The sequence below is a fragment of the Cydia fagiglandana genome, chromosome 6 (genome assembly GCF_963556715.1).
Source record: "Cydia fagiglandana chromosome 6, ilCydFagi1.1, whole genome shotgun sequence".
Classification (NCBI taxonomy): domain Eukaryota; kingdom Metazoa; phylum Arthropoda; class Insecta; order Lepidoptera; family Tortricidae; genus Cydia; species Cydia fagiglandana.
In genome coordinates, this window is record NC_085937.1 from 14,127,994 (window position 1) to 14,155,552 (window position 27,559).

At 36.1% G+C, this 27,559-nt stretch overlaps 1 protein-coding gene across 1 annotated transcript in view; it reads left to right on the plus strand.

Moving 5' to 3' along the window:
- LOC134665304 (patched domain-containing protein 3) overlaps positions 1–27,559 on the plus strand; it is a 73,660-nt gene that overhangs the window by 18,233 nt on the left and 27,868 nt on the right. The gene's annotated exons all lie outside the window — the stretch shown is intronic.

The window sequence follows — 27,559 nt, forward strand, 5'->3', positions numbered from 1 at the left end:
CGTCTATAAGCTTCTACCTTAATACGTAGGTTCTACGTAACACGTATTAACTATCCGATCCTTTCGTATTCGAAAACACAAATCACTTGAAAACTGAAGGGTATGCCTCCACACATCACCATTTAAGTGTTATACCTAATTTCAACAGTTATTATAGACACACAAAGATTTAAAGTAATAAGTAATAAGACTCAGAAGAGACTTAATGTAGGTATAATATTAATTAAATTTTAATGGTGACAAGTGCACGCTTTACCATCTCGATGTGTTTTCTACCATTATGTGTTTTGGTATTTTCATTAGCATAGCCACGGTGCGCGCAGGCAGCCTTTGAAAACTTACACATTACTATTCCGGATCGTTTTTATTTGCTAGATAGTTTAACGGACACTAAATTTAAATATTTATTTCGAACGGCAAAAGCCGTTAGAAACTGTTTTTCAATATAGTCAGCTAAACTGGGGTACAATTCAAAAACTCACCAGCAGTTTAGCTTCACGACCTTCCAGATGGAAAAACAGCAAGCCAATGTGTTGGAAATTTGTTTTTGCGACAACCGCCAAAAAGCAAACTGCTGTGTGGTGGGAGTGTGGGAGAGAGAGGGACGTATATGCTAGAAAAGGACAATACGACCGACAACAGGGTTGCCATTCTCAATATTATTATTAGGTTCCGAATAGCGGTACAGTTGTTTAATGGACGGCAAAGTCGACTTTGCCGTCTAAAAAATAGGTCGCGAAGCGCGTAGTTTATGGTCAGTCAAAAATTAAAAAGTTAAAAACATTGCAGTCTCGATTTTGGGACTGCAATGTTGCATGCAAATTCCATTATTTGTCGAGTTCCAAACTTTTTAAGATTTGAAATGGCCATATCAAATGAAGGCACAGGCCCATTAAACAGCCAAACAGATGATTAGTACCGCGACTATTTAGTTGTCTCAAATAGGTTGGCGTATTTTCGGCAGAAAAATACACTTCTATTTTTTTATTAAAAAAATAAAAAGGCGGCAAGGGCTTTTTTCTGTGAAAATATATACGTAAGAACGTTGGTTTTGTAAAATATTTCTATGATATTTATATTTCTTCCACCATTTTTGAGAAAAGCACTATATATGACTCGGCTGGAAGGCTGCTTGCTGGCTTCGGATTCAATTAAACGGACTCCCAAGGTCGTCCGTTTAAAACGAATCCTCAGCCTGCAAGTAGCTACTTCTGAGCCTCGACAATAATGTACTATTATTTAAGCATAAAAGTTAATTAGTTACGTACCAAATCGAGGGACCAAAAATCTTGTACCGTTTATAACTGTGTTTAGTAAATAGGTAATTACGAGTATTGTAGCTTGGCTTACCTCACTAATCCAACCAATCCAACAATTATCCTAGTGCAGAGATCTACAACCGGTTTTTGCCACATAAATGCCAGTACATAAGCAAAACTAGTTTGATTTCAATTAAAAAACAAACATTAAACCCATACAAAATACAAAGCAACCAACGCTATTACTATTGCTACTTATACCTGCTAGTCATTTATAAAAACCTCTACCTGCCTTAAAAGAAGAATACAAGTCAAGTCGCCAAAAGGTTGTACCTCTACAGCTGGCAGCCGCGTGTAGAATTGTAGATCCTTATTTATAATATAACCTATTGTTGGTATCGTACCTACCTGGTAGAAATTTGAAAGTCATCGAACATAAGGGCAAGAAGATATTGGTGCCGTAAGAGCGGATAATTATTTAATAATATTTCCAGCAAGCCTATTATGGATCGCTTTATCCACATTTATCCACGTGATAAAACAACTGTCACTTTTTAACTCTACGGGATAGAAAGAGACGGACACCGTTTTATCACGCTGTCACGTAGACAAATACGACCATCATATCCGTACTGGCATATATAATTTTTCATTAAGTATTAATTTAACCTATACGAGTACAATTGAACACGCTCGACTTCGATCAATGAATCATGAATCTATAACTAACAAATATACTTCGATTTGTTTAATTAAACACGTGGCTTGATTTGTTTACTTTTTGCGAAATAAGTACATAACATAATACCAATCAATACTAGTCTATTATAATTGTCTAACTAAATAAGCAAAAAACTGCATGTGATTTTTTATAGCTTAAGTATTATTTCTTTGTGTTTCCCTGTTGTAAACTGTTATTTTTTTTAACATGTGATCTTCTTAGATTTAGATTTATTTATTTCATAATATAAATTATTTTACACTAATCTATGAATTTATATTATGATCGTCAAGTATGAAAATAACAATTGATTTTAATTATACAAATTTCAAGCAATACACTATTTAAAAATCATTATAATAAATAATAATACAGTAATTTTATACATTTAGCGTTTGCGTTAAATCCGGTAGTTCCGCTTTTACTTACTTTATACAATTTTGTAGGAACAAAAAAAAACCTGCATTAAACATACCCAATGTAACCTACAATACCAATTAATCCATGCCTGTATGTGTCCCCATTGAGGTCCTATGGAACCTTTTATTTACGTGTGCTCATTTGTGAGCTGGTCACGTTTTCTTGTTTAACAGTGACGTTAACTTATTAAGACGCGCGCTGCCAACTGATTGGTTTCGAAAACAGATTGACTTGGACCAAGGTTAATTCTTAATTGAGAGCTGTTCCGTTACAGCCCTTTAATCGATAGTTAACTACTTTAACTATTTTGAACTTGTTCTAACCCAGGGCATTTTTTACGCTTTTAGGAAACAAAAGTAAAAGTTTAAAAGTAAACTATTTAGGTCAGTCAGAGCCATTTAATCCCACACACGCGTGGTATATCACTAAGTTGATGTTAATTTAAGATCAAACTTATCATACTGCCGAGTACATAGGTACGAAAGGCCTCAACCACGTTTGCCTTGCAATAATCATTTAAAAAACAAGTTTTTAAACACATAATATAGCTACACACGCGTACATTTATGGAATAAATTACTATACCATTCATCTTAGAAACCTACTTAGCGAAGTGGTATAGGTCCGAAATAGAAGCATAATACATTGAACGGTCAGAAAAAAAATCTATAACAAAACATCGATAAAGAATTAAATCCCATTAATTCTAGAATAATAATAAATATATTTCCATCGAAGCAGGTATAATTATTTTGACAAGACGACCTCCCAACAGTTGACGAATTCGTTTTTTTTAAATATATGAAAGTTTAATTATTTCCCAGTTCCGAAAATACCACATTCATCTTTCTTTAATCGATGTGCCAAAGGTGATTGTTATACCATGGTTGCGACATCTGCATGAGCTTTATTCCATTGTCTCAGAGATTATAATCGATTGATGGAACTGCATATTCTTCATAATGTCCGGTGGATTTACGAGTGATATTTTCATGACGGAAGCTCGGAACCACTCGGAAGTAATTATGGGACGGTATGCCTAGGTTAGTAATTTGCGCATCGATCGAGTCGGATAAGGTGTTCGAACTCATCAAGGATGGTTAATGTTTCGGTCGTTGACGTGTTACTTGTTTGGGCATAATAGGTCGGCGAGTTGAAGGCAACAGTAACTAGCAAGATTTAAACGTTCGACGCACTTAATCATTTTTGTCGTCAGGCTATACTTGTCCATGGTACATGGTTCTTATGAACGAGATAGCCCGGTGCGATGGAAGCGTTTGAAGGATTCTTTCACATGGTTGAATTGGTGGCGCAGCCATTTCTCTGTTTTTATTTTCTATTCACAGCGTCGTGGTTACCTACCTGATACATATTCAGGTACCTACCTAAGATACATATTATAGGTTACAAATAACCAGTGTTTTTTTTCAGAATTTTTTATCGGTCCCGGGCGAGATATGAAATAAAAAAAAACCTTTGAATGCAGTTTTGTTTCTTTTTAAATATAAAAGAATGTTTCCTTCAAAATGAGCTTACTTAAGGTATTAAGGCACTTTCCCTTCAGGGCCCATAATTTTTTTCCATACTGCATACAGCGACGCATATAGTAGCGACTCTACCTACTTATAAAATGATAATTTTGCAAAACATATGTTAAGTTAAACATTACCTACGTAAAATCTATTGAACTCTTATAATAATATTTCAATGTTAAAACTCTAAACAAGTAATTGTTTCGAGTATTATTATAAAAATACAGCGGCATTACACGTGTCAATCCATACGATCATTCTAACTTAAAATTAAAATGTATTTTCTAACAAGCCCGTCCTTTGACTTAACGATTTGGTTCAGCCCGCCATTAAAGTTTTTGTTTATTCGACTTATAATCTTATTATTATGCAACTGCATTAATATTTAATGAGTCAATAAATAAATCATGGCTGCACCGCTGTCGGAAGACTCGAAAGATCTCGATTCTGGTTCGCTCCCATTCAAAGGTTTCTAGGATTAGGGTTACCAGAAGAAACATTTTAATGACTAGACGGAAATTTAATTTTATCTTCATCACTACACCTTATAAAACAAAGTCCTCTGCTGTGTCTGTATGTTTTTATGTTCGCGATAAACTCAAAAATACTGAGCGGATTTTAATGCGGTTTTCACCTATCAATAGAGTGATTCTTGAGGAAGGTTTAGGCGTATAATTTGTTAACCCATGCGAAGCCGGGGCGGGTCGCTAGTTTAAATATAATACATACTTTAATTTTCATTTTATCATTTGTGAGACCGGTCGCCTGATACTATGAAATAACTGAATTTTTTTTACATGTATTATTACTGGCGGTACTGTTGAACGAATCAAGACGATTTACTACGGGATGCTCGATGCTCGAGCCTCCCGACTTTCCAATGGTCCCCTCCCTCCCCTACCTTAAGTATCAAAAAGGGTTAATTTTTAAGAAAAAATATTAGACTCCCAGTCACGATTGTTTTTTTTTAATTTCCAGTCTACTATGTTAGAACTTGATATGGTACAGCTTGCCAACCCTGTCTAAGATGCTCTCTCCCGAGGCCCCTAACACAATGTACAATGAGCACCTCAAGGCATATTTAGATGCTTAGAGAACAATGCCATGAGGATTAAATCGAAGGAACCGTTATACTAAATTATACGTACAAAGTCTTAAGGGATAAAGTCAGTATTCAAATAGGGGCAGGATTATGTAATTATTTTTTCATGTCTTAAAATAAGAATGTAACATTCCAGTCAAGAGGCTTAGGTATTTTTTTAAATCGTTAATCTATAGATTTTGGACAGGGTAGTATAACATTTAAAAGAATACTCACGTTATTGTTAAGTCAATAATTACCTACAGATTACGAGCCAAATAGTTTGAAACAAAAAAAATATATAATTTTTATTTCATTTTTTTAGTAAACTTTCAGTAGTCACTCTATCACTTATATGGACCGTGAATACTGTTTGTATTATTTTGTGATTTTTAGTACCTTTGTAAGTAGTATCTTTTAAATGTAAGAAATATTCATATCAAATTATTTCGAAAGGAAAAATCTACAAGAAAAGAATGAATAATTTAAACACAAACGACAGCATCATTTCCGGTAAAATCATTCCATATTCAGCAAACACCGTTTTCGGAATAAACATGATATTATTTACATGAATAAATATACAAAAGGCCCAATATAATACGCGCAGCCTAATTTCACGGTCGCTTAGATTTGCGTGTTTCGGATCTCCACGCGACGACCCATTCAATGACAGATCTAATACAGATAACATACAGCCTTCCGCACTACACGATATGGGTTTGTAAAAAATAAACACAATTTCCTGTGTACAGTCATCTGCCTTTATAGGACCAACAACTAAACACTTTACATTGTATCTAACAGCTCTACAAATGTTGCAAATATTATTAGATCCTAAAACATTGGGAACAAATCGAATTATTCTATGGCAAATATTTACCATTATATTTTTTGATGCTTTTGATATTATTATGATACCTATATGATACCTTATAAGGTATTAAATAAAAAGGATTTCCAATGAGTATCATTTATTACGTCGATGATTAGCCATTTGATGTTTGTTTTAATTAGTAGGTAAAAAATAATGCCAAAATATTAGGTCATTTACGTTACAATAACTTGCATTTAATATGGGGTATTTTCACAGGGTATTTAACATGCACGGTTGTTTGATTTAATACATGTTTTAAACATTTTCTCCTTTAATTAAATCTCTACACGACTGGTACATATTTCCCAGCAACAGTTATTACCTACTCCGAGATCTTAAATGTACTCGTAACGATCGCTTTATTTAATTCAAGGGTCTTATTTAAATTTTACCTTTCTCATTGGATACCGGTGAAAACGTGTATATTTATGAACGTACTACCAGCGACAATTTCTCCGCTGCCCTGTTTGATGAAAGCTGTTAATGATGCAGGTTATAATTATAATATTATAAACTGTACCTATCTACAGCCTCTCTGGCCATTAAATCGGTATCTGGAGCTTAACTGCCGTATTCGAACTTCAAGATATTCACAAGAGATTACACGTACTAGATCCATTCTAGATACGTTATAGTTTAGATATCAACTAGTTCTCTTTTGCAGCGCAAATCGGGCAACCAATGACACTTTTACGTTAGATAGAGTAAGATATCTATTAGATGTGAATTAGATCTCTAAGTCATATCCTGTGGAAATCGTTCAAGAGTATCTCCAGAATCACGCAAATGTCAAATTTGACAGGTTAGATCTTAAACATATCGTTATCATATCTTGGTGATGTCTAATAGATGTCTATTTCATAATCCTAATCGGGCTCTAAGTAAATAAATATTAAATAAAATAAATATTATAGGACATTCTTACACAGATTGACTAAGTCCCACAGTAAGCTCAAGAAGGCTTGTGTTGTGGGTACTCAGACAACGATATATATAATATACAAATACTTAAATACATAGAAAACACCCATGACTCAGGAACAAATATCTGTATCATCATACAAATAAATGCCCTTACTGGGATTCGAACCCAGGACCATCGGCTTCGCAGGCAGGGTCACTACCCGCTAGGCCAGACCGGTCGTCTAAGTAAAGCAGTTATCTTATCACTTGCAGTTACGGATACGGCGTCGCCAGGTGATAACCGCGATACAGATGTTTGTTTAGACTGTTTACCTGTGTTTAAATACTTTTAATTAGGTCAAGCGTATTAAATGTGAAAAACAAAACTTCCTTTTTAACTATTCTGCTTAAAGTAAATAATAAAAAAATATTTAATTATTAACCTAGATACCTATTAATATCTTCGTAGCAATCCCATTTTACAAATAACTGATCCCAATTCCTGTTTTCTTTAAGATAATTGATTTCCTTTATTATTTTACTAAATACTTTACTTGCCAATAACGCACATATCAGAAGTACTCAATTTACAGCAATATTTACACAACGTACACATCATCACACATATTAGTATAGATTGTCCGGAAAAAAGTGACAGAAACTAAATTACAGTGTGACTACAAAAAGCGGAAACGTAGGCAGCAGAACCGTGGTGTAACTTGTAGTTACCGCGACAATATTCCTCAATTTAAGAAGGTAGTAAGAATATACCCACTATAGCTGTTCGGCCTTTGAAAATTGGCGAAATTGAGTGTTTATTTCTTTGCGAATAGAAATCAATTTCGCCTAGCGTGGTTAAATCAGATAGGAGGTTTTCAAACTTTATTGGTGCTGGCTTCATGCATTCATGTTACCTTTGGGATTTGAGTAAAGCGTTGCCACACGGCGGGAACTCCGGCGACACTCGCCCCGTGTAAACATGCCTTTCATGGCACAAACCATTTCCGCGGAACTTGCGTATGCGTTTCAATGATAAATGGATGCCTTTTACAAACCACGTAGTTTTGCACAAGGACAGAGATTAATTCAAGCTTGCTTGCTTCGAAGAGATTTGTGAGCTGTATTATATTACAAAGCACGTAATTTTGCACTAAGTGTTTATGTACAATCAGCAAAATTATTATTCGTGCATACAAAGATAATGCAGGGTGCTAAGCTAATATTTAAGTTGACTGGAGTATTTTACGTTTGAAATGCTGCCTTAAAATAAAAATTAAATAACAAAGCATAATCTTCGATAAGACATAGAACATTTATTGTGAACTGTAAACATGAAACTTCGGAGCTAACACGGTTATGGTCTTAGCCAGAAAGCTATGGTTACTGCAAAATTTCCGCAACTTCATCCGCATAACAGTCGTTGACCTAATAGCCACTGCCTTCCGCCGCTTAGTAATCACCCCCGAAAAGAATTCAAGTATTAAAGGTACCCTTTAGATAGTTTAGATTATAAATAAATCACCTGTGTCAAATTTCATCCAAATCCTTTCAGCCGTTGATGATAAGCATCAAACATCCATTTGAGTTACAATAAAAGTAGGATCCCAGTTGAAGTCGGTTACGCCACAGGTGCCTGATCGTCAGTGAAAGCGTCCTGACCTACGACCAGCCACAGTTTGCGGTAGGGTGTCGTAAGCGGCGTCGGGCCTAGTCGGAGTGGTCGGACCCGTTTTTATTTCTGAACCGTTCGACCGTGCACGCTTCAATACTTGCACGCAAATGCATTCCGCGATACAAAATAGGAATAGCATTGGAACTTATTTCATCAAATGTCTTTTTGTCATTACTAATGACAATAATATGAATGAGAGAATTTTAATTCACAAATAATTAAGTAAATATAAAACATTAAATTAGCTTACAAATAATAATTACTAATTACATATGATGTTGAAAATGAGAGATATCATACAGTTCTAATCACGGTTTACAACTATTTGTACCTTTTAAAATATAATATAGAAACATAGATAGATATGATATATAGATAGAATAGGTACTCTTTATTGGTACACCTCAGTAAAATATATGATAGCTTGAAGATAAACAATCTATTAAAGATAGAGGCAGACAAAAGGCGGTCTTATCGCTAAAGAGCGATTCCTTTCAGACAACCTTGGGGTGGGGTAGCTTTACCTACCTAAGTAAAATACTCGTAAGATAGTGAGACATTCATGGTAAAGTGTGCATTAGTAGGCTTCAGTTTGAGCTTTCAGTTTGTGCCTTACAGCCGACCCAGATAGACTGCTGAGGGTCTACCGGGAACCACGTTCGACGTGTTGCCTCCCTGTCACACTTACGTACGAATTTTCAAGTGCGACAGAGAAGAATTAAACCCGTCGAGCATGGTTCGCGGTAGGTCCTCTGGAAACAAATTATATGGAATCAGCCTGCAGTCCATAATACACGATTCTTTACGGGAAAGCACACATAAACAGTTGCAGTTGAGATGCAGTCCGTTTGTGTCAGCCTATAGGAGAATATTGCTAGTTGACTGTAATTGTAGCTGCAAATCACTGATATTAGCAATATATGATTGAAAGTTCTTAACAGGTTGTTAATATAAAATTACGTCAAGCTTTTGTTAACGTTTCCGGTAGGGCCGTAAATGAAAATTAACCAGGAAGTTTTGTGTGGCCTTTATTTTAAACTTAATTATACTTTCATAAAACGTCAAGATCATTGACAACACGGCACCGCAATTACTGTAATAAGTTTATTGCTCCGTTCATCTTCATTCATATTCATTTATTAAGTGGCTCGCCATTATTACCACTATCGATTTGTAAAATAAGCAGTACGAAGATGATAAAAAACGCTTTGATTCACGTAAACACTAAGTGTTATCCAAGATTTTATACAGACATCTTCTCTTCTTCCAGTGCCATCTCCTACCGGAGGTCGGCTATCATGAGAGCTATACGAACTTTAGCCAGTTGCGCGGAATAATGAGTGTGTGCTCTGTTTGACCCATTTTCGGAGATTTTTGAGCCATGAGTTAAGTCTTGGTACCTATGGATGATCTTTTCCCTTGGATCTTTCCTTGGATAATGAATTGAAGGAGTTCATACTTCTCGTTTTGCATAGACATATACAGGACGTAAACTATTTAATCTTTGAATATACTAGATATATTCATCATCGTAAAACAGGTAATCCAAGATTGAAACATTAATTCTAACCTGCTCTAACAAATCAGTCAAAACATTACCTTAAAAATTCCAACAAATCATATATGATACGGTTTTTTTTTAATTAGCAGGCTATTCGATTATAGCACTTAACCTGTCGCCATAAGGTTCTGCGTCAATCATCATCATAATGCGGTTCTCTCGGCGCGTGCGCTGATCGCGTGCCGGTATTGCTGGCGCATGCACCTCGCTTTCCCTGCGTACGCTGACCATCATTGACGTCGCTAATTAACACTGATAACGTTTTTAAATTAAAAGTAGCGGTTACTGTAGGCTACTGCTACAGTTCGTTTTTTTAGCATTAGAAAGAAGGTAAGCGATCTTGAATGTCTTTTAATTGAAAAACGCTTTTTAAAAATCGGTAGGTAACTATTACTTATAAAAGCAGAAGAATATAAATGATCGTATTAGATTCATAATTGTTACATATTTGCCATACCTTATTTTTATAACGTGTTTTTCAATTAAAAGACACATCAATATTGTTTACCTTTTTTCTAATACTAAAAAATACGAACTATAGTACCCGACTGCTGACAAGGATGGTCTTCTAGTGAATTTTTGTAGCTTATAATACAGCGAGCTACAAAATTCATTCATATTGGCCATAGGTACAAGCCGGGTTCTGTGAGACGCTTCTGCAAACAGCTTCAGATGGCTATATAGGTAGTGGGTACAATTTATTTAATAACACGTCAAAGTACATTTTTCTAACAAGGCAAAGTATAGGTACAGTCAAGGAATTTAAATTCCGACCCATTTCGTACTTTGTCACAGTGACAACCGTATGAGGTCTCTAGCGGCTTTCATATTGATTGTCACTGTGACAAAGTACGAAATGGGTCGGAATTTAAATTCCTTGACTGTACATTAGAAATACTTGCTTTCATACTTGATAGTCACGAACGTAATAAAAACATCAGGTAGCCTTTTACAACATAATCAACATTTTATTATACTTGTATTTTAACGATCCGATCCGTGACGACGTCAAAAAACCCGTACAGATGAGCTTGGAGGAATTCAAAGAAAAAGTAGTATAGGCGCGCTTCCTTTTACGGGAAGCTATTTTTATTCCTTTCAAATACACAACTGCAAGTAACGATGAATTATATATCCTATGTATACCTTAAGGGGCACCCCACACTAGCGTCTTTTGAGCGTCGGCATCTAGTCAGCGCTATGGACAATGGCGTCACTGCGTAGTTGCGCCGACGTTGCGTCCAGCAGCAGCCATTGAGCCGACTAGACGCCGCCGACGCTTAGGGGATGCTAGTGTGGGGTGGCCCTTAATAAAATACATAATTAATGAAATACACCGCGCAATATCATAAAATTTTAACGTCAGTAAAAGTAAAGATTTATTTGCGTCATTTTACAAACTCTACTTTTAATAGTAGGTACCTAATTAAAATTATATTAATAGTTATTTAATTACTGTTAATTTATCCTGTAATGAATGCTTTTAGAAGTAACGTTCGTTTAGAAGTAACGTAAGTTTCTTTAGAGAAGTTGATGTATTTGTATTTCACATAATTTCCATATCAGTTCCGTGTACAACTATCTAAACGACTATTAGCCCTAATGTTGGTTGAATTACCCAATGATGCCACACGTAAAAAATACAAATGCTCACATAATTCTAAATTGTTATTCCGCCCATGGTAACTGTTCCGGTCCGCGTAGTTAAGGAAAGCCCTGGCCAACCTCGGCGCAGCCTCGCGCGGACGTGCTCTATACGCAGCCAGAGCATCCTTGCTCAAGCCTTGTGCTCGACCTATGACTCGACTTGAACTTGTGAATTACCCGCACGCATTCGAAATTTGATATTAGAGTTTGACCAAGGAAAGTCTGCAACGATTTTATAGCACACGTAGTGCAAATGTTACTTTAAGCGTCAAACTTCTATGAAATTGTGACGTAAATATGTGACGGCCAGTGGCGGATTTGCCTTAAGGCAAAGTAGGCCCGGGCCTAGGGTGAAAAGATTTTTGGGGGCGGCAAATTGTGACAAAAAATTATCTGATGATAACAAGAAATAACTGAAAATGTAGTCAATATGATGGGTGCTGAGAAAGGGGCGGCTACAAGGCCTGGGGCCTAGGGCGGCAAAGACTGCAAATCCGCCACTGGTGACGGCTTAGAGTGACATTCCATTTCCAACTGCAGCTGCAATACTGTTCATTTTACTATGGAAACGCGTCGCTGTCATTGTCAATTCCCATAGTAAAATGAACAGCATTGCAGCTGCAGTTGGAAATGGAATGTCACTTTTATCTTGGTCTAACTCTAAATACTAAGCTGTATGAAATTACGCAAAAGTGTTAAAATCTTGAATATAAAAGTATTCTTACAATACATGTTTAAAATTGAAAAGTAACAATACGAGTATACAAACTAATTGTAAGATACCTACACGATTTACATATTATGAACAAAATAAATACCTAAAAAAGTATGTAATAGACAGTATTACTAGTGATTATTGTGTTACAAGTGCTTCAAGGGCTTGTTGAGGTCTCTGGGGACAAAAGAGCTGGCAGCTTCCTCGCTCAACGCATAAGCGTTGCGATCCAGCGAGGAAATGCTGCTAGCATTCTTGGCACTATGCCCCAGGGGCCCTCTCTAGATATAGATTTTTAGGTGTTTCTTTTTTTTTAGGATTAGTTTTAGTTTTGTAGGGAGTTTTAATTTTAGGTTACTTTTTATTGTAACTTTGGTGAAGTCAATGTACCTACTTATATTAATATGTATTAAATGCAATAAAATCTTCATTAGTGCTTCATTATTACAACTTATGATATGGCTAACTAAAAATAACTTTCTTTGTCTCATCACCTGTTATCTAGACTGTATTAAATTTGCAATAAATTATCCTAAAAGTGTATATAATGTGTAAAACGTGTTTATGACTATTCATGAGTTTTCAAGTTCATTTTATATTTACATACAGCTAGATGAATATCAACAGTTTGGTTGTATATTTACTATAAGGTAAACGTACCTACTAGTGCTCGACATGCTAATGCCCAATAGATAACACCTTGCTGTCACCTCTATTGACAATCACGCGTATTCGGGAAACGAGATAATCACAAGATTTAGAAACGATATAGAGATCAACTAGATTTACTTACATTAGATATCGACTAGATATGACTTGGATATTTAAGTCATAACCTTGTCGAAATCGTTCAAGAGGACCTCCAGAATCGCGGAAACGCCAAATTTGACATATCTATCTTACAAATATCTTTAAATTATCCATATCGTAACTTGTTGAGGTCTAGTAGAGATCTAATACATTTTCAGAATCGAGCCGAATGACTTAAGTTTCATGATGACATGTACTGGGACCGCGTCGAGCACCAGTACGTTTACCTTACCTAGACGCCGTTCAGGGACTATTTGTTTGCTGCGTTTTCCGTCTGAATAATTGCCTACCGTTAACCTTAATGCACCGGTAAATATGTATACAGCACCGACTAAGATTAAATCTGGCGAAGTACTAAACATACCTAAGTACTGTTGACATGGGAAATATTCTTAATAACTACTTCTTAGGCAGTAGTAACCTAGATCTGTCTGCTTTGACGTATCCAAACTGTAATTAAATAAGAAATAACGAGTGGAGGTAAATAAATGAATTCACGTTCTATTTTGCAAATGAGCTTGTTTTTATGCATTTCTATTCATTCATTAGCAATTAAATACTGTTAGCACAGAGATTCTAATAAGATCTAATATGCATGTAGCACCTAGTAATTTTGACGCACTTAAGACATAGATACAGTCTGAAGATCAGATCGTTCATAGCGCGAAACAATACAAAAAGGCTATTGGATGTTGTTCCCATTGTTTTGCAAAACGTAACGGCTCAAAGATCATAACCGCTTGTGGACAATGTAATGTAAAACATAGACATGTGTGTAAGTAGGCCTCTCTCACATTCGGAACGAACTCGCCAATTTTGGAGCATTGTAGGTGAATTATTTATTGGGGTATTTTAATAGTGACGAGATAAATTTTTTGTTAAGGCGGGTTAAATTTTTGTATAGGTACTTATACTTTTTTGGAATATTTTGTCAATTTCGTTTTAGTTTCAATTACATTTATACAAAAAGGTAAAACACACAAGCAAATTCTCTGTTCTGTTTAATAATCTAGTTCATCTATATTGTTTAAGACGCAAAGTGATTAAGTACCTACATGTCTGGGGTATAGAAATAATAGAAAACAATATCAGTACGTGAGCTTCTACAGATGATACCCTCGACAGTCCATTGTTTCTTTACGATCGCTGCAAATATTTTCTTACACTTAGATACAAAACGTCTTAAATGCGTATATTTTTACTAAAGAGAATAGAGTCTCTAAGAGACGGATTGTCAAAGTAAATTATGTAGCCATTGTAAATTTACTGCCATATTTCGACAGAACATAAAACTGTTAGTACGCCATTTGACTTTGATCCTTATTCTTTCACTGATATGTGTTAACTTATTAAATATTAATATTAAAGCCATCTGTCTGAAATATAAAAATAATGAAGGGTCAAGCGCGCGAGTTACCTTATTAGATTGTTCCTGCTTACAAAATTAAGCCTCCTTCATAGAAAAGCAGTTGAAATTCAAACCCTAAGAATGAAAAAAAAAATGTTTTTAATAACTACGCGCGGACAAAGACGCGAGCGTATGCTAATTTTATTTATAAAATACATATCAGAAGACGTTATAAGTAAGCAAAGCCAGTTCCAAATATCATGTAGCATAACTAGGTACATTGGAATATTTGGAATTCACATTAGATTGCTTAAATTAAAATTCAGTACGCGTTCCTATTGCGTAGATTTACGAAGTCGTATATCACCCGAGTAGCGTGATTAATGCAATTTATTTGACGTATGAACGCTTAAATAATTTGTAAATATTAGGTAGAATATGTATGTAGTTGTGTATATATAAACGTAAAAATTCTGCAGGCAGAATATATAAGTAATCCATGAGCTCACATTACCTTTTGCGAGCTTCGATTTTACGAAATAAGACTCGCGGAATCGACCAATCCTAGTCTAGCAACAGAAGTTACTTAACTTATAATATACGTCACACCGCAACTGGGCTTCCAAATCGATATCAAAACAGTAAAGTGCATCTTGTTGATATTACTAAACAGAGTCATTAGGGAGCCCATTCCGCTGGTAGTGAAAGCTCAGCTCAAATGCGAACGAGTAATACTCGTATCAAATCAATCACGTAGATTAAATTTTGTATAATATGTATTCCGCTCCAGCCTAGCAAAGCCTGATTAACAACTTTGGGCCCGATTCGGATTTTGAAATAGATATCTATTAGATATCTTTTAGACATCACCAAGATACGATAACGATATGTTTAAGATCTAACCTGACAAATTTGACATTTGCGCGATTCTGGAGATACTCTTGAACGATTTCCACAGGATATGACTTAGAGATCCAATTCACATCTAATAGATATCTTACTCTATCTAACGTAAAAGTGACATTGGTTGCCCGAATTGCGCTGCAAAAGAGAACTAGTTGATATCTAAACTATAACGTATCTAGAATGGATCTAGTACGTGTCATCTCTTGTGAATATCTTGAAGTTCGAATACAGCAGTGTATTTATTGCTGAATAGGCTGTTTCTGCTACTATGTAACATTTGATGGCACGGCATGGCGCGCACGCGAAGCTATCATGTATATTTCTATTCCATGTTTTAATTGTTTAACACGCGTGCCTTTACATAAGTACAGTCGGAGTGAGTATTGTCAAATTATGTGCAAAAATTCAGCGCAGAAGCGATAGAAGCGGTGATAGATTATCATCGAATTTAGAGACCCGCTGGCGACCAGCCTGTTAATAAGGTATATAAGCGGATATAGTGTAGTATTAAGCTAGAAACAAATTAAAAGTGGAATAATTAACAGTCTTGGGTGGGGCTTGCACTCACAACCACTGCTAGCCAAATATTAAATATATTTACAATGAAAAATAACTGTGAACAGTTTAAAAACTAATCATATTGGCGTCTAAGCCCTGTTTTACAATAAGAGAAGGCCTGTGCCCAGAGGGGCTACCGCCAAAACCGAAATTCGCAAGTCGCTTTCTCTTTTACTCCAATGAAGGCGTAATTAGAGTGACAGAGAAATATGCCCGCAATTTGCGAACTTCGATTTTCGTGGTTATAGCCCAGTAGTGGAATGTTATAGATAATAGTGTTAATGATAATGATGATGATTTAAAACTGTGCGTAATCTGAGTCGGATTATACAATAATTAACCCACCGTATAGCTCTTTCGCCTGGCACGTTTCCTAACATTGCGTGTAGGTAATTAGATGAACATATTGAGAACTAAAAAGACAGTCATTAAAGACGAGGTAACGGCCCTTACAATTAATTTTAAAGGCGGTTAGGCAATCATTATGGTTAGCTCATTAAGTTATCCGAGGATGTTATTTTGCCGAGGATGTTATATTAAAAATGCCGCTATAAGTAGAGATGGGCGCCAGCGGGTAAATACCGGGAAAATACCCAAAACTACCCAATCTACCCGATATTTACCCGTATCTACCCAAATTGTTGGGTATTTAAAATTTGTTCGTATAATTGAAGAAATTCATTATATAACTAAGATATATCAATATTATTATCGTATAAATATGAAAATAAGTTAAAATAAAGTATACAAATCACAATCTCACAACTTTTTTGTACACAATTAATTTTTTTTCGTGAATTTTTTTTTATACCTATATACCTATTATTTTTTTATTGTTGTCATATTTTGGTTTTGATATTTCTACATTTTATTTTATTTATCGTTTAATACAGTAATTTTTTCGTTAGGTATATGGCCAAATTTGATTTACTATAACCAGTTTGGATGAAATTTTGTGTGTATCTAAATTGTTTGATCTCAACCAGATCCCGAAAATGAGGATTCGAGAGCCACATTAATCCGCCACTTTACCGAAAACATGCCAGAAATCAGCACTGAAGAAATCGAGATGCTCCTCAGGCAGCTTAAAAATGGAAGAGCCCCAGGCGAGGGCGGCGTTACGAGCTTCTGAAAGCGGGAGGTAAACCTGCACTGAAGGAGCTCCAGAACATCTTTAACGCCGTTCTTTTCGATGGGAGAACTCCAGAGGTGTGGAGTAGGAGTGTAGTCGTGCTGTTCTTCAAAAAGGCAAATAAGGCCCTATTGTAGAACTACCGACCCATTTCGCTCCTAAGCCACATCTACAAGCTGTTTTCGAGGGTCATCACGAACCGCCTTGCACGAAGACTCGGCGAATTTCAGCCACCGGAGCAGGCCGGATTTCAAGGAGGATACGGCACCATAGACCACATCTTCATAGTGCGGCAGATTATACAGAAGACTGAAGAGTATAATCGGCCCCTGTGCTTAGCATTTGTGGACTATGAGAAAGCCTTTGACTCCATTGAAGTCTGGGCTGTTCTGGATTCCCTGCAGCGATGCCAAGTCGACTGGTGATATATCCAAGTGTTGAGATGTCTGTACAACGCAGCTACCATGGCCGTCCAAGTCCAAAACCAGCAGACTAAGCCTATCCCCATGCATCGTGGTGTGAGACAAGGGGATGTGATTTCCCCCAAATTGTTCACAAATGCATTGGAGGATATGTTTAAAACGCTCGACTGGAAGGAACATGGTATTAACATTAATGGCGAATACATCTCACACTTGCGATTTGCGGACGACATCGTCACCATGGCTGAGACGTTGCAGGATTTAGAGCATATGCTGACCGGTCTAGCTGATTCTTCTCAACGCATAGGTCTCCGGATGAATTTGGACAAAACAAAAGTTATGTTCAACAAATGTGTTGCTCCGGGACCTATTTCAGTACAAGGGGCTGTTCTCGAGGTTGTTCAGGAATACGTCTACCTCGGGCAAATACTGCAGTTAGGAAGGAACAACTTCGAGAAAGAGTCGAATAGAAGGATACAGCTGGGCTGGGCAGCATATGGGAAGCTGCGTCGAGTCTTCACGTCGTCAATCCCACAGAGTCTGAAGACAAAAGTCTTCAATCAGTGCGTCCTACCCGTGATGACATACGGAGTCGAAACGTGGACACTCACGGTAGGGTCAGTCCATAAATTCAAAGTCGCTCAGCGAGCAATGGAAAGGGCTATGCTCAGAATCTCTCTGAGGGATCGTATTCGAAATGAAGTCATCCGTCAGAGAACTAAAGTCGTCGACATAGCCCACCGGATTAGCAAGCTGAAGTGGCAGTGGGCCGGTCATATTAGCCGTAGAACCGATAACCGTTGGGGTAGACGAGTTCTCGAGTGGAGACCGCGCATCGGCAAACGTAGAGTAGGACGCCCTCAGACTAGATGGAGCGATGACCTTCGCAAGGCGGCTGGCAAGAGCTGGATCAAAGTTGCCGCAAATCGTGCTCAATGGCGTGCAATAGGAGAGGCCTATGTCTAGCAGTGGACGAGAGTAGGCTGATGATGGTGAAAACACAATATGACCCAGTAGGTGGCACTGCTATCGGTATATATATAGCCAATAGTGTTTTCAAACAATCCAGGTACCGGTTGAAATATATACACAAAATTTCATCCAAATCGGTTTCAGTCAGTAATTTAATATTAGGTGATATACCGACAGCAACGCCACCTACCGGGTCCAATAGTTTTTCAAACCATCCAGATACCCGTTGAAATATACATATATAATAGTCATATACACAAAATTTCACCCAAATCGGTTTCAGTAAATCGAATTTGGCTATATACCGATAGCAGCGCCACCTACCGGGTTTAATTGTTTTTCCCAACCCTTCAGGAACCCATTGAAATATACACACAAAATTTTATCGTTATCGTTCCAGCCGTTTAGGAGGAGTAGAGTGACAAACACACGTATTGTAGAACATATGTTTAAGATATTAAGCATTTGTCAATTTTCTTAGTCAATACAAATATTATACGTTTTATATAACTACATGAGTATCAAAAAAACTGTTATTTGCAATATCTCCATTCAATTTACTACTCCGTTTCCAACTTTTATTTATACCCACTCATTTGGGTAGAAAAGGTAAATACCGGGTAGATTGGGTAAATACCCGATAAATACCCGATATCTACCCCGGGTATTTACCCGCCGCCCATCTCTAGCTATAAGACTCGACAAGGTTCAAGTACTACCATATTTTACCAGTATTACATTTACTGCTAGCTTTTTAAGGCAAGGCAGTGCCGGATTTACCACTAGGCTGAGTAGGCTGAAGCCTAGGGCGGCAGATTTTAGGGGGCGGCAAATTTGGGTCAAAAAAGTATTTTACGTCACCTTATATGCATTTTAATATGGCTATGGTGCCTATGGTGTGTTGTACAATAAAATTAAACGCCTCTGATAGGAAAGTACTTTAAAAAACCTATAAGCGAGGCGGATAGGGGCGGCAAAATCGGCATAGCCTACGGGCGGCAAATGTCTAAATCCGGCACTGAGGCAAGGTCACTAGCAAATGCTGGAAGAACATACCTCCACCTATTCGTACATTGCAAAACCATTAATAGTTTCAAAAATAAATACCGTATACTATTATATAACACCCAAAACATTTAGCGGCAACATTAATACCATCAGGGTTGCAAATAGAAAAAAAAACCAAATGTTTTTTTTTTCAAATTTATTTATTTATTTATTTATTTATTTATTTATTTATTTATTTATTTATTTATTTATTTACATAAGGAGATCCAACAGCTAACTAAATGACAATGGAATCATAAATAGATATATAGAGCCAATTACAGGAACTCGCAAATAGATATGTAGTAAAAACATATACTTAAGTAACACGCATCACACACACACACACACATTTATGAAAAAAAAAACATGAAAAAAACCTGGCAATTTGGTTTTTTTTCTAAATTAGGTTTTTTTTCAGATGAACAAAAATATGCCACAATAACGGTTTTTCGTGATTTATTTATATAAGTAACTTAAAACTAAGTGCCCCGATGCGGCGACGAGAGGCGTTGGTAACAGCCAACAGTAAATTGCGATAACTATACCACTACAGATTTCATTTATGTTGTTATTAATCAAAGTTGTTAAATTAAATTGGTTTAATGGTTAACATAAAGTCTAAAACAAGTAAAAGTATTAACTGCCTTGCAAATTTTTAATTTTTATACTTTTGAAAAAAAACGTTCTCCAGAAAAAAAACGGTTTTAACATGTTTTTTTTTTCAAGTCAGAAAAAAAACCGTTTATTAACAACCCTTGACCTTATTTCTTTCTTTCTCGCACTAGGCCTATTTAACTTCTTCTTTTCTCTTAACTTTTTCTTACTATATCCTCATGTTTTTGTTATGTTTTATGGCGGTAGGCCTCAACACATTTGTTATTTTTTAGTTCAGTTATATTTATTTTTCTCCTGTATGTGTTGTCAATTTTAATTTTCTCCTTATTAGTTTTAAGTTAGTGATAAGTTAGGTCCCCACCGAAAATCAGCGCTGCGGCTTACCACGTCGCAGCATTACGCTGAGTGGGGGTCCTATTTAACGTCTATGTCTCGATATAAAATTTGTAATTTAACTGGTCTATTGACGTAAATAAATGTATTTTCTTTCTTTCTTTCTTTCAAACGGACTTACTCGTATTAATATGTCAAAATAAATAAAATTGGTATGTATTTTAAAGAATGTGTATTTTTGGTAATTTATCAATGTACCCAGCTATATTATTTATGCATGAACTTTTTATTTTACAATAAATGAATAAACACGTTAGACAAGTCTGCAGTTAGATCATATTGAGTTTCCAAAGTCACGTTTAAAGAGTAACCTTGTTCGCACTTGAGCGGATTCCAATTTTCCGCCGAAACACGTGGCCGAAACTCGTGTGAAGTTGCTTAACGATATGTAAATTCAAACTAATATTGCTATTCCTGTACCGTTACTATGCGATTATAAGTCGTTACCGGGCCAGAAAATCAACCAGCTGGAGCGTAACCTGCGCTATTCCACAATGTTTTTCATGTCCCTGACATCATAATGTTTGCGACGTCATAATAAGGTGGTGGTGCTGATGCTCGACGCGATCCCAGTTCATGTCATCTTGAAACTTATTTGTCAATAGAGGTGACAGCAGGGTGTCATCAATTCGGCATTAGCATGTCGAGCACTAGTACCACCACGTTAGAACTAATCTTGATTTTTGAAGGTGTAGGGGCACCTTGTTATCTAGACACCCCTTTAACGCTGATTTATAATTTATTATTAATATAAAAAGACTGCATGTGTTATCCTTGTACTTTCCTATTTCGTAATGAAATGTACTCAATATTTTTAGGATCGCTTGATAACTATTGTATACATATATGTACATATCGATGATGCGTTGCGCGTTGAAGTCGAATGGCCTGCACAGCACTTATTTAAGCTCGAACCTGATTTTAATTTCTTATTATGAAATAGTTACGGATTAGATTTATCAGCAGCCAACTTAGTGTTAGTTGAAGTTGACAGCCGACAGATCAAATCTATAACAGTCTCAGAACTAGAAATTATAATTAGAATCGGACTAATTATCCTAATCACAAAATCTAAAATATATTCAAATGGCGGCTGGCGCTTACGTCGCATAGCGCCGCAATGGCGTAGGCGCCAACTGCCATAAGGTCCGCCTTTTGCCGTGGAACGTCACATATCTTTACTATTCCATATATAGTGAATCTCTAATACATTTTTAATACAGTTGCTCAAAAAGTGCTACTTTACGTAGCTGTTTAGCGTGCGGAAAGTTGGTTATCTCGAACTAGTGCTTTTTACTTTTCCAATTTTTTTAAATTTATACTTGTTCCAATTCACGACTACTTATTGATGAGTGTTAATATTAGTTTCCTTTAAACGTCGTAATCAGCATAAAAACCTACCGTTAATGTAAGAATACGAAAAATATTACATATTTCATATTTAATTACTTACCTCTTCATCATTGTAACACGTTTATTTTTTAATATTCAATATTGAAAATTCCGTTCTTAATAAGTTGACTGAATGGAACGGAATAGCTGCCAAACGCCCATAGATATAATATACTTAAAGACGACGTCTAACCGAGCTGTCACTGTTACCACTTTTGTTTAGTGTACGATTAACAATGTTTTTCTTATTTTTTCGCAACTGTATTAAAAAACGTCGTTCGATACACGTGCGGAAATGTCATTCTTCACTCGTCCCGAGTCTTGCCACTCGCCTGCGGCTCGTGGCAAGATATCTCGGTACTCGTGAAGTAATGACATACCTTCCGCACTAGCATCGAAATGTACTATTCCCTAATCGCGCCAATAGACTTCGTTCAATTAGTATCCAAGTCCTTTTTAAGCTTGTAGAGTTACGCTACGTCTTACGTAGGCGAACAACGCGCGAACGCGGCGCGGCGCGGCGCGGCGAAAGCGGCCGCCGCCGCGCCGCGCCGCGCCGCGCCGCCTGACATTCGCGTGCAAATCGCGCCGCACCGCGTTCGCAACGAGATCGCTTACGTAGGACACTTCTATGGGCATCAAAGGATTGATTTCGCCGCGCCGCGCCGCGCCGCGTTCGCGCGTTGTTCGCCTACGTAAGATGTAGCGTTAGGCCAAAAAAAGTCTGAAGCGATTTTGATAGCCCACGCAGTGCAATTGCTATACACTGCGTGGGCTATGAAAATCGCTGCAGACTATTCTTGTGGTCTAACTCCAGGTACGAGTACATTTGTTGGCGTATATTGGTTACTTAGTTACTGAAATCTGTAAATCATCCATTATGATTATGTTTTTTATACATACTGCATACGTTATGTGAGTAACCTGTTAGTCAAGTTTCAATAACTCGTCACCTTATCAAATCGTAAAATATGCATACCATCACGCATGAAATCATCAAAATGGCAAATATGCAAAATATTTGAATCAGCAAACTAGCCACTTTTATTAAATAGTGGTCTCATAATTTGGCTACGAATTAATTCATTACCTATTATATAATCTGTGTCATTACTAGCAAGACTAGTAGTGATGATACTAGCAATCTTTAAAATATAATATAAAACAATCCTATTAAAATACATAATCGTACACAATTTTTTTATCAACCTTACGAAAAAAAGGCACCGTATTTTTTCCCTTAACCAACTGCTATGCTCGCAACCAACAAGTTGATATTGACATTCAAGACTATCAACTTTTATACCATTATAACATTTATAATTATACTGATATACCTACATATTATGTAAAAAAGAATTTATAATTAACCTAACAAGGCCTACAAGAGGTCATCTCTTACAAAATGTTGATTAAAAGTTGCACGGACACAACAGATGTCATAATATCGCATAACTTTCAAATGAACTTATCGCAAATCCATAAAATGTTAAGATTGGATTGAGATCTTCAGGTTCCACTTGTATTTCCTGTTCCCAAAAGTGTAAGATTCGATTAATCAGTTTTTATTTACAAAATATTTAATTACTAGATGTGATATTCTTATATTATTCAAATACTTAGTTTATAATACTGAGTTTTTAGAATTTATTTATATTATTTAAAAACTTTATTTTAACATTCTTTTTCTTTTTTTACTTATTTAAACTCTAAGAACCTAAATAAATATAAATGTTATTTTAATATAACATACCCACATTTTACAGTTCTATTTTCTGTCATTTTGCAAGACAGCGTGCGTAATCGATAAATTAACGATAAGTTACGAAATGAATAACGTTAACTTTTCTAGACATGGTCGAGGCTACTATAGTGTTCTATTAAAACGCGTTCAGAAAACATAGCAATAATAATTAGTTGTAATGTTTTTATCTAGGCCGCAGTAGCAGAGGCCAAGGCCCTTTGTATTTGAAACGAATGCAACTTGAAGTAGATTTAGGTTATTTTAGAATAATAAACTATTAATCTAAATTTTAAAACGTCAACGGATCACATATTTACAATACACCGCTACAGACGATTCTGATGATGGTATCAGAGTATATTATAACCAGCTGTTGAGCAGGAAGGAAAAAGATGGTTGAAAATACATACATAATAAATAACAAACTTATTTCACAGACAGAATGACGCGAAACGAAAAAAGACATTCAAAATCCTAAAAAAGTACTTATAAAAATATAAATCGTCAAGAACTTAATAATAGGTAGGTACATACTAATAAAATACTTAGTATAATTTATTTATACATAGATACAATGAATTAATTAGATATGACATAAATATGTTAACCTACCTCTAGTATAAATATAGCTATCAGCAGCTTTTTTTCTTATTTTCCTAGACAGTATCAGTCTACTACGAGTATAATAAGAGGACAACTGTGAGGAAATCTAGTTACGCGACTTACGCGTATATTAGAAAAGCTGCATTTTTCACTGTAACTAGTGCCGAGGCCGACTGGTGCTACTAACTCAGCTAAATACACCTGCTCAGTTGCCTACAGTCACGAGAGCGCTTACGTGAATAAACCAAGAATAAACTAACGATACATTGTATAATTTAAATTAGTATTGACCTGTGATAAATGCACTTTATGGTATTTAGAATACTTTTGGACGACGACGAGGGACTAATATAATTTATAGAATGTTAAAGTTATCAATTAAGACTGGGAATTTGCGAGACAACTGTGTATAATGTCTATAACTCTTCAACCATTTGACACTCATTTCTAGTCATTGGATTTAGAACCGTAATTCTTATAGGAGAGATGCGTTTTTGTTTTAAGTATTATGGCGAGTATGTTGCCGCTGCCGCTACGGACTAAAGGGTTAATTTGACAATGTTCGCACTTTTACTATACTATGTATGTTATATTGTCTAATACCACATGGTACAGTACCATAAATAGTACAAAGCTATAACCTACTAAATATAAATATGACCATCATTTTCTAGTATTCCTAATACCTAAAAGTAAATTACAGCATGATCATAATATTATAAATTAAGATAACCTCATACGCCAGTGTCATTGGTCATTTATTAGACGCTGAATCAGTGAAAGGGTCGGTCAAGGAGATCTTGGATGTATTAAATAATTACTGCTTAAATATCAAGTTAGCAGATTCCTAATAAAACCTGCATACAAAGTTCGTAAAAAAATATCTAGCTTCTACGGGTTAGGGCTTGGTGTTAGTCGACCCGTAGACAAATCGTAAACAACTTAAATCTAGGACCGCTAAGCACAGAGTAATGTAATGAGTAACCAGCCTGGCTTGTATGCATAACCCTTATAGGGCTGATTTAGACGATGCGAGAACTCGCATGCAAGTTTCATACCATTGCAGGTTTTGATTGGTCGGTTGTTGGACGTAATAACTAAAATCGCATGCGATTTCGCGCGTCTCTAAATCGGCCCTTAAACTTTGATTCTTCATCCATCTCCAGAGACGCAATGATTTGCAAGATGGTATTGCATGTAATAAATGTGGCTACACGATGGAGTCAACAGGTACCTTGGAAATATCACGATTGCACTGATTAACGATTTTTCTAAATAACAGTTTTTTCCTTGGATAACTGTTTCACAGTTAGTCCGATTTCATTTGTTTTTATTTAAGTTTACGGTGCTTAGCGGTAGGTATCAATTAAACAACAAAAAATGCGTTCGATTGGGTAAGAGCGTATTAGATCGTGTATTTTTTTCTAATCTGACCCACTCTAGACCTCTATTTTAAGCAACCTGTTCCAACCCATCTACGCTCTGACTGAATTAAAAGCCTCAATGTTGGCGCCCAAATAGTAATCCTAGACTAATTTTAGCTACACCTACACGTCTGCAACGCTTACCAAGGCGTCTTGGTAAGTGCTGCGAGAGAATGCTTATACTATATATACTATTCCTACTCGTATCTATCTATACTTAGGTGATACCCGTGTAGAGCTATGCAGTCATTTTCATATTGAATGTTCGATGCCAATATTGCTACAAAGCGAATATCGCAACAAATTGTCCGCACGCATAACTCGCGAGGAAAAAACGGTGTGTCCAATAGTCGAGTAAATACCGACTGAAATAAGCCACAAATATGTAGGACTGTAGGTACCGTTTGAGGTGAACGAACGTGAATTAGTAAATTGGACCTGCAAACTGACTTTTTAGTAGAAACGACAATCTTTTGACATGTTTGTTCCGGATAACTGCAGATACTACTCGTGTAGGTCATTGTTTAATGACGTATATGTCCTCTTTACTCCGAAATACTAATTTTAAGAAGATTCGTAACGTGTCTTTAAATCTAAGAAGGCCTTAAACTAAGATGCTTTAGAACTTCCTTAATAATTACCTAGTCAAAGCTTAAACGCGCCTAGGTAAAGAGGCAGTCAATCTTTTTATTTTTTACAGTCTACTGATTGATATTAAACTTTCGTGAGACATATTTTAAATTGTTTATACGACGGGCCCGAAACATGTCGCCAATAGCGACTAAAAATTCAAGTGAGTGAAACCGTTGTCGTATAAACAGCCTACTGATTGTTTTATGAATTATGATGTACCTAGGCATAACCGTTGCAAAATATTATCATTGATCTGTCTTCATCTAAACACACTGGGACTAGAAACAGCTTAGGTACACGCAATGATGTAATTTATATATTGCGTTTTTGTCATAAACTGGCATGAACAGCTGAATGAACGTCATTTAGAAACCGGTATGGGCTATATCTGATGTCACACAATCCAATTAAAAAGAAATCATAAATTTTGGATAGTGAAAAGGAAGTAAGTAAGGTAAACTTACTTGGTGCTCGACGCGGTCTGAGTACATGTCATCTTGTAACTTGTCATTGTCAATAGAGGTAACAGCCAGGTGTCATCTATTGGGCATTGGCATGTCGAGCACTAGTACGTTTAACTTAGGTATAGTGTTTTTACTTCAAGCCGTCGAAGTAATCACACATTTTTTTTTGGAATCGACAAAGATTTTTACGAATTTTACAAAACCTACCTTGAAAAGAAAACACGAGGTATTTATTCACCCGACCTTTGTTTCTCATAATGCAAATGTTAGTTTTTGTCATTAACGAGAGCGAGTGAAATGAAGCTCTACCTCATTCTCGTGAAATGCAAGACATGTGTGACACTGACAATACGCGCATCGCTAAACACGGCTCACTCGGTGAAAACATTTATTAGCTATTATTCTCTCTCTATACTGCATACCTATGCCTACCCACCGTAATCTAAGTTAGTACTCTATTAGTTTTATGCGTAGTGCAACTTAATTACAATAGGTATTTGTGACAAACCAAATTTAAGTAAAATATCAGAAATTCAAGCTTCAATTTGTCTAAAATTTAATCAGGTTCGAATCCCTATACATAATTTCTCGTTTATTTAGACCATTTTCTTTGCTAATACTACAGAACATATTGAACAAAACAAAGTGAAAATCTAAGAAATGGGTCATACACAATTTATTGTAAGCTCAACTCGTTTGGGTCTT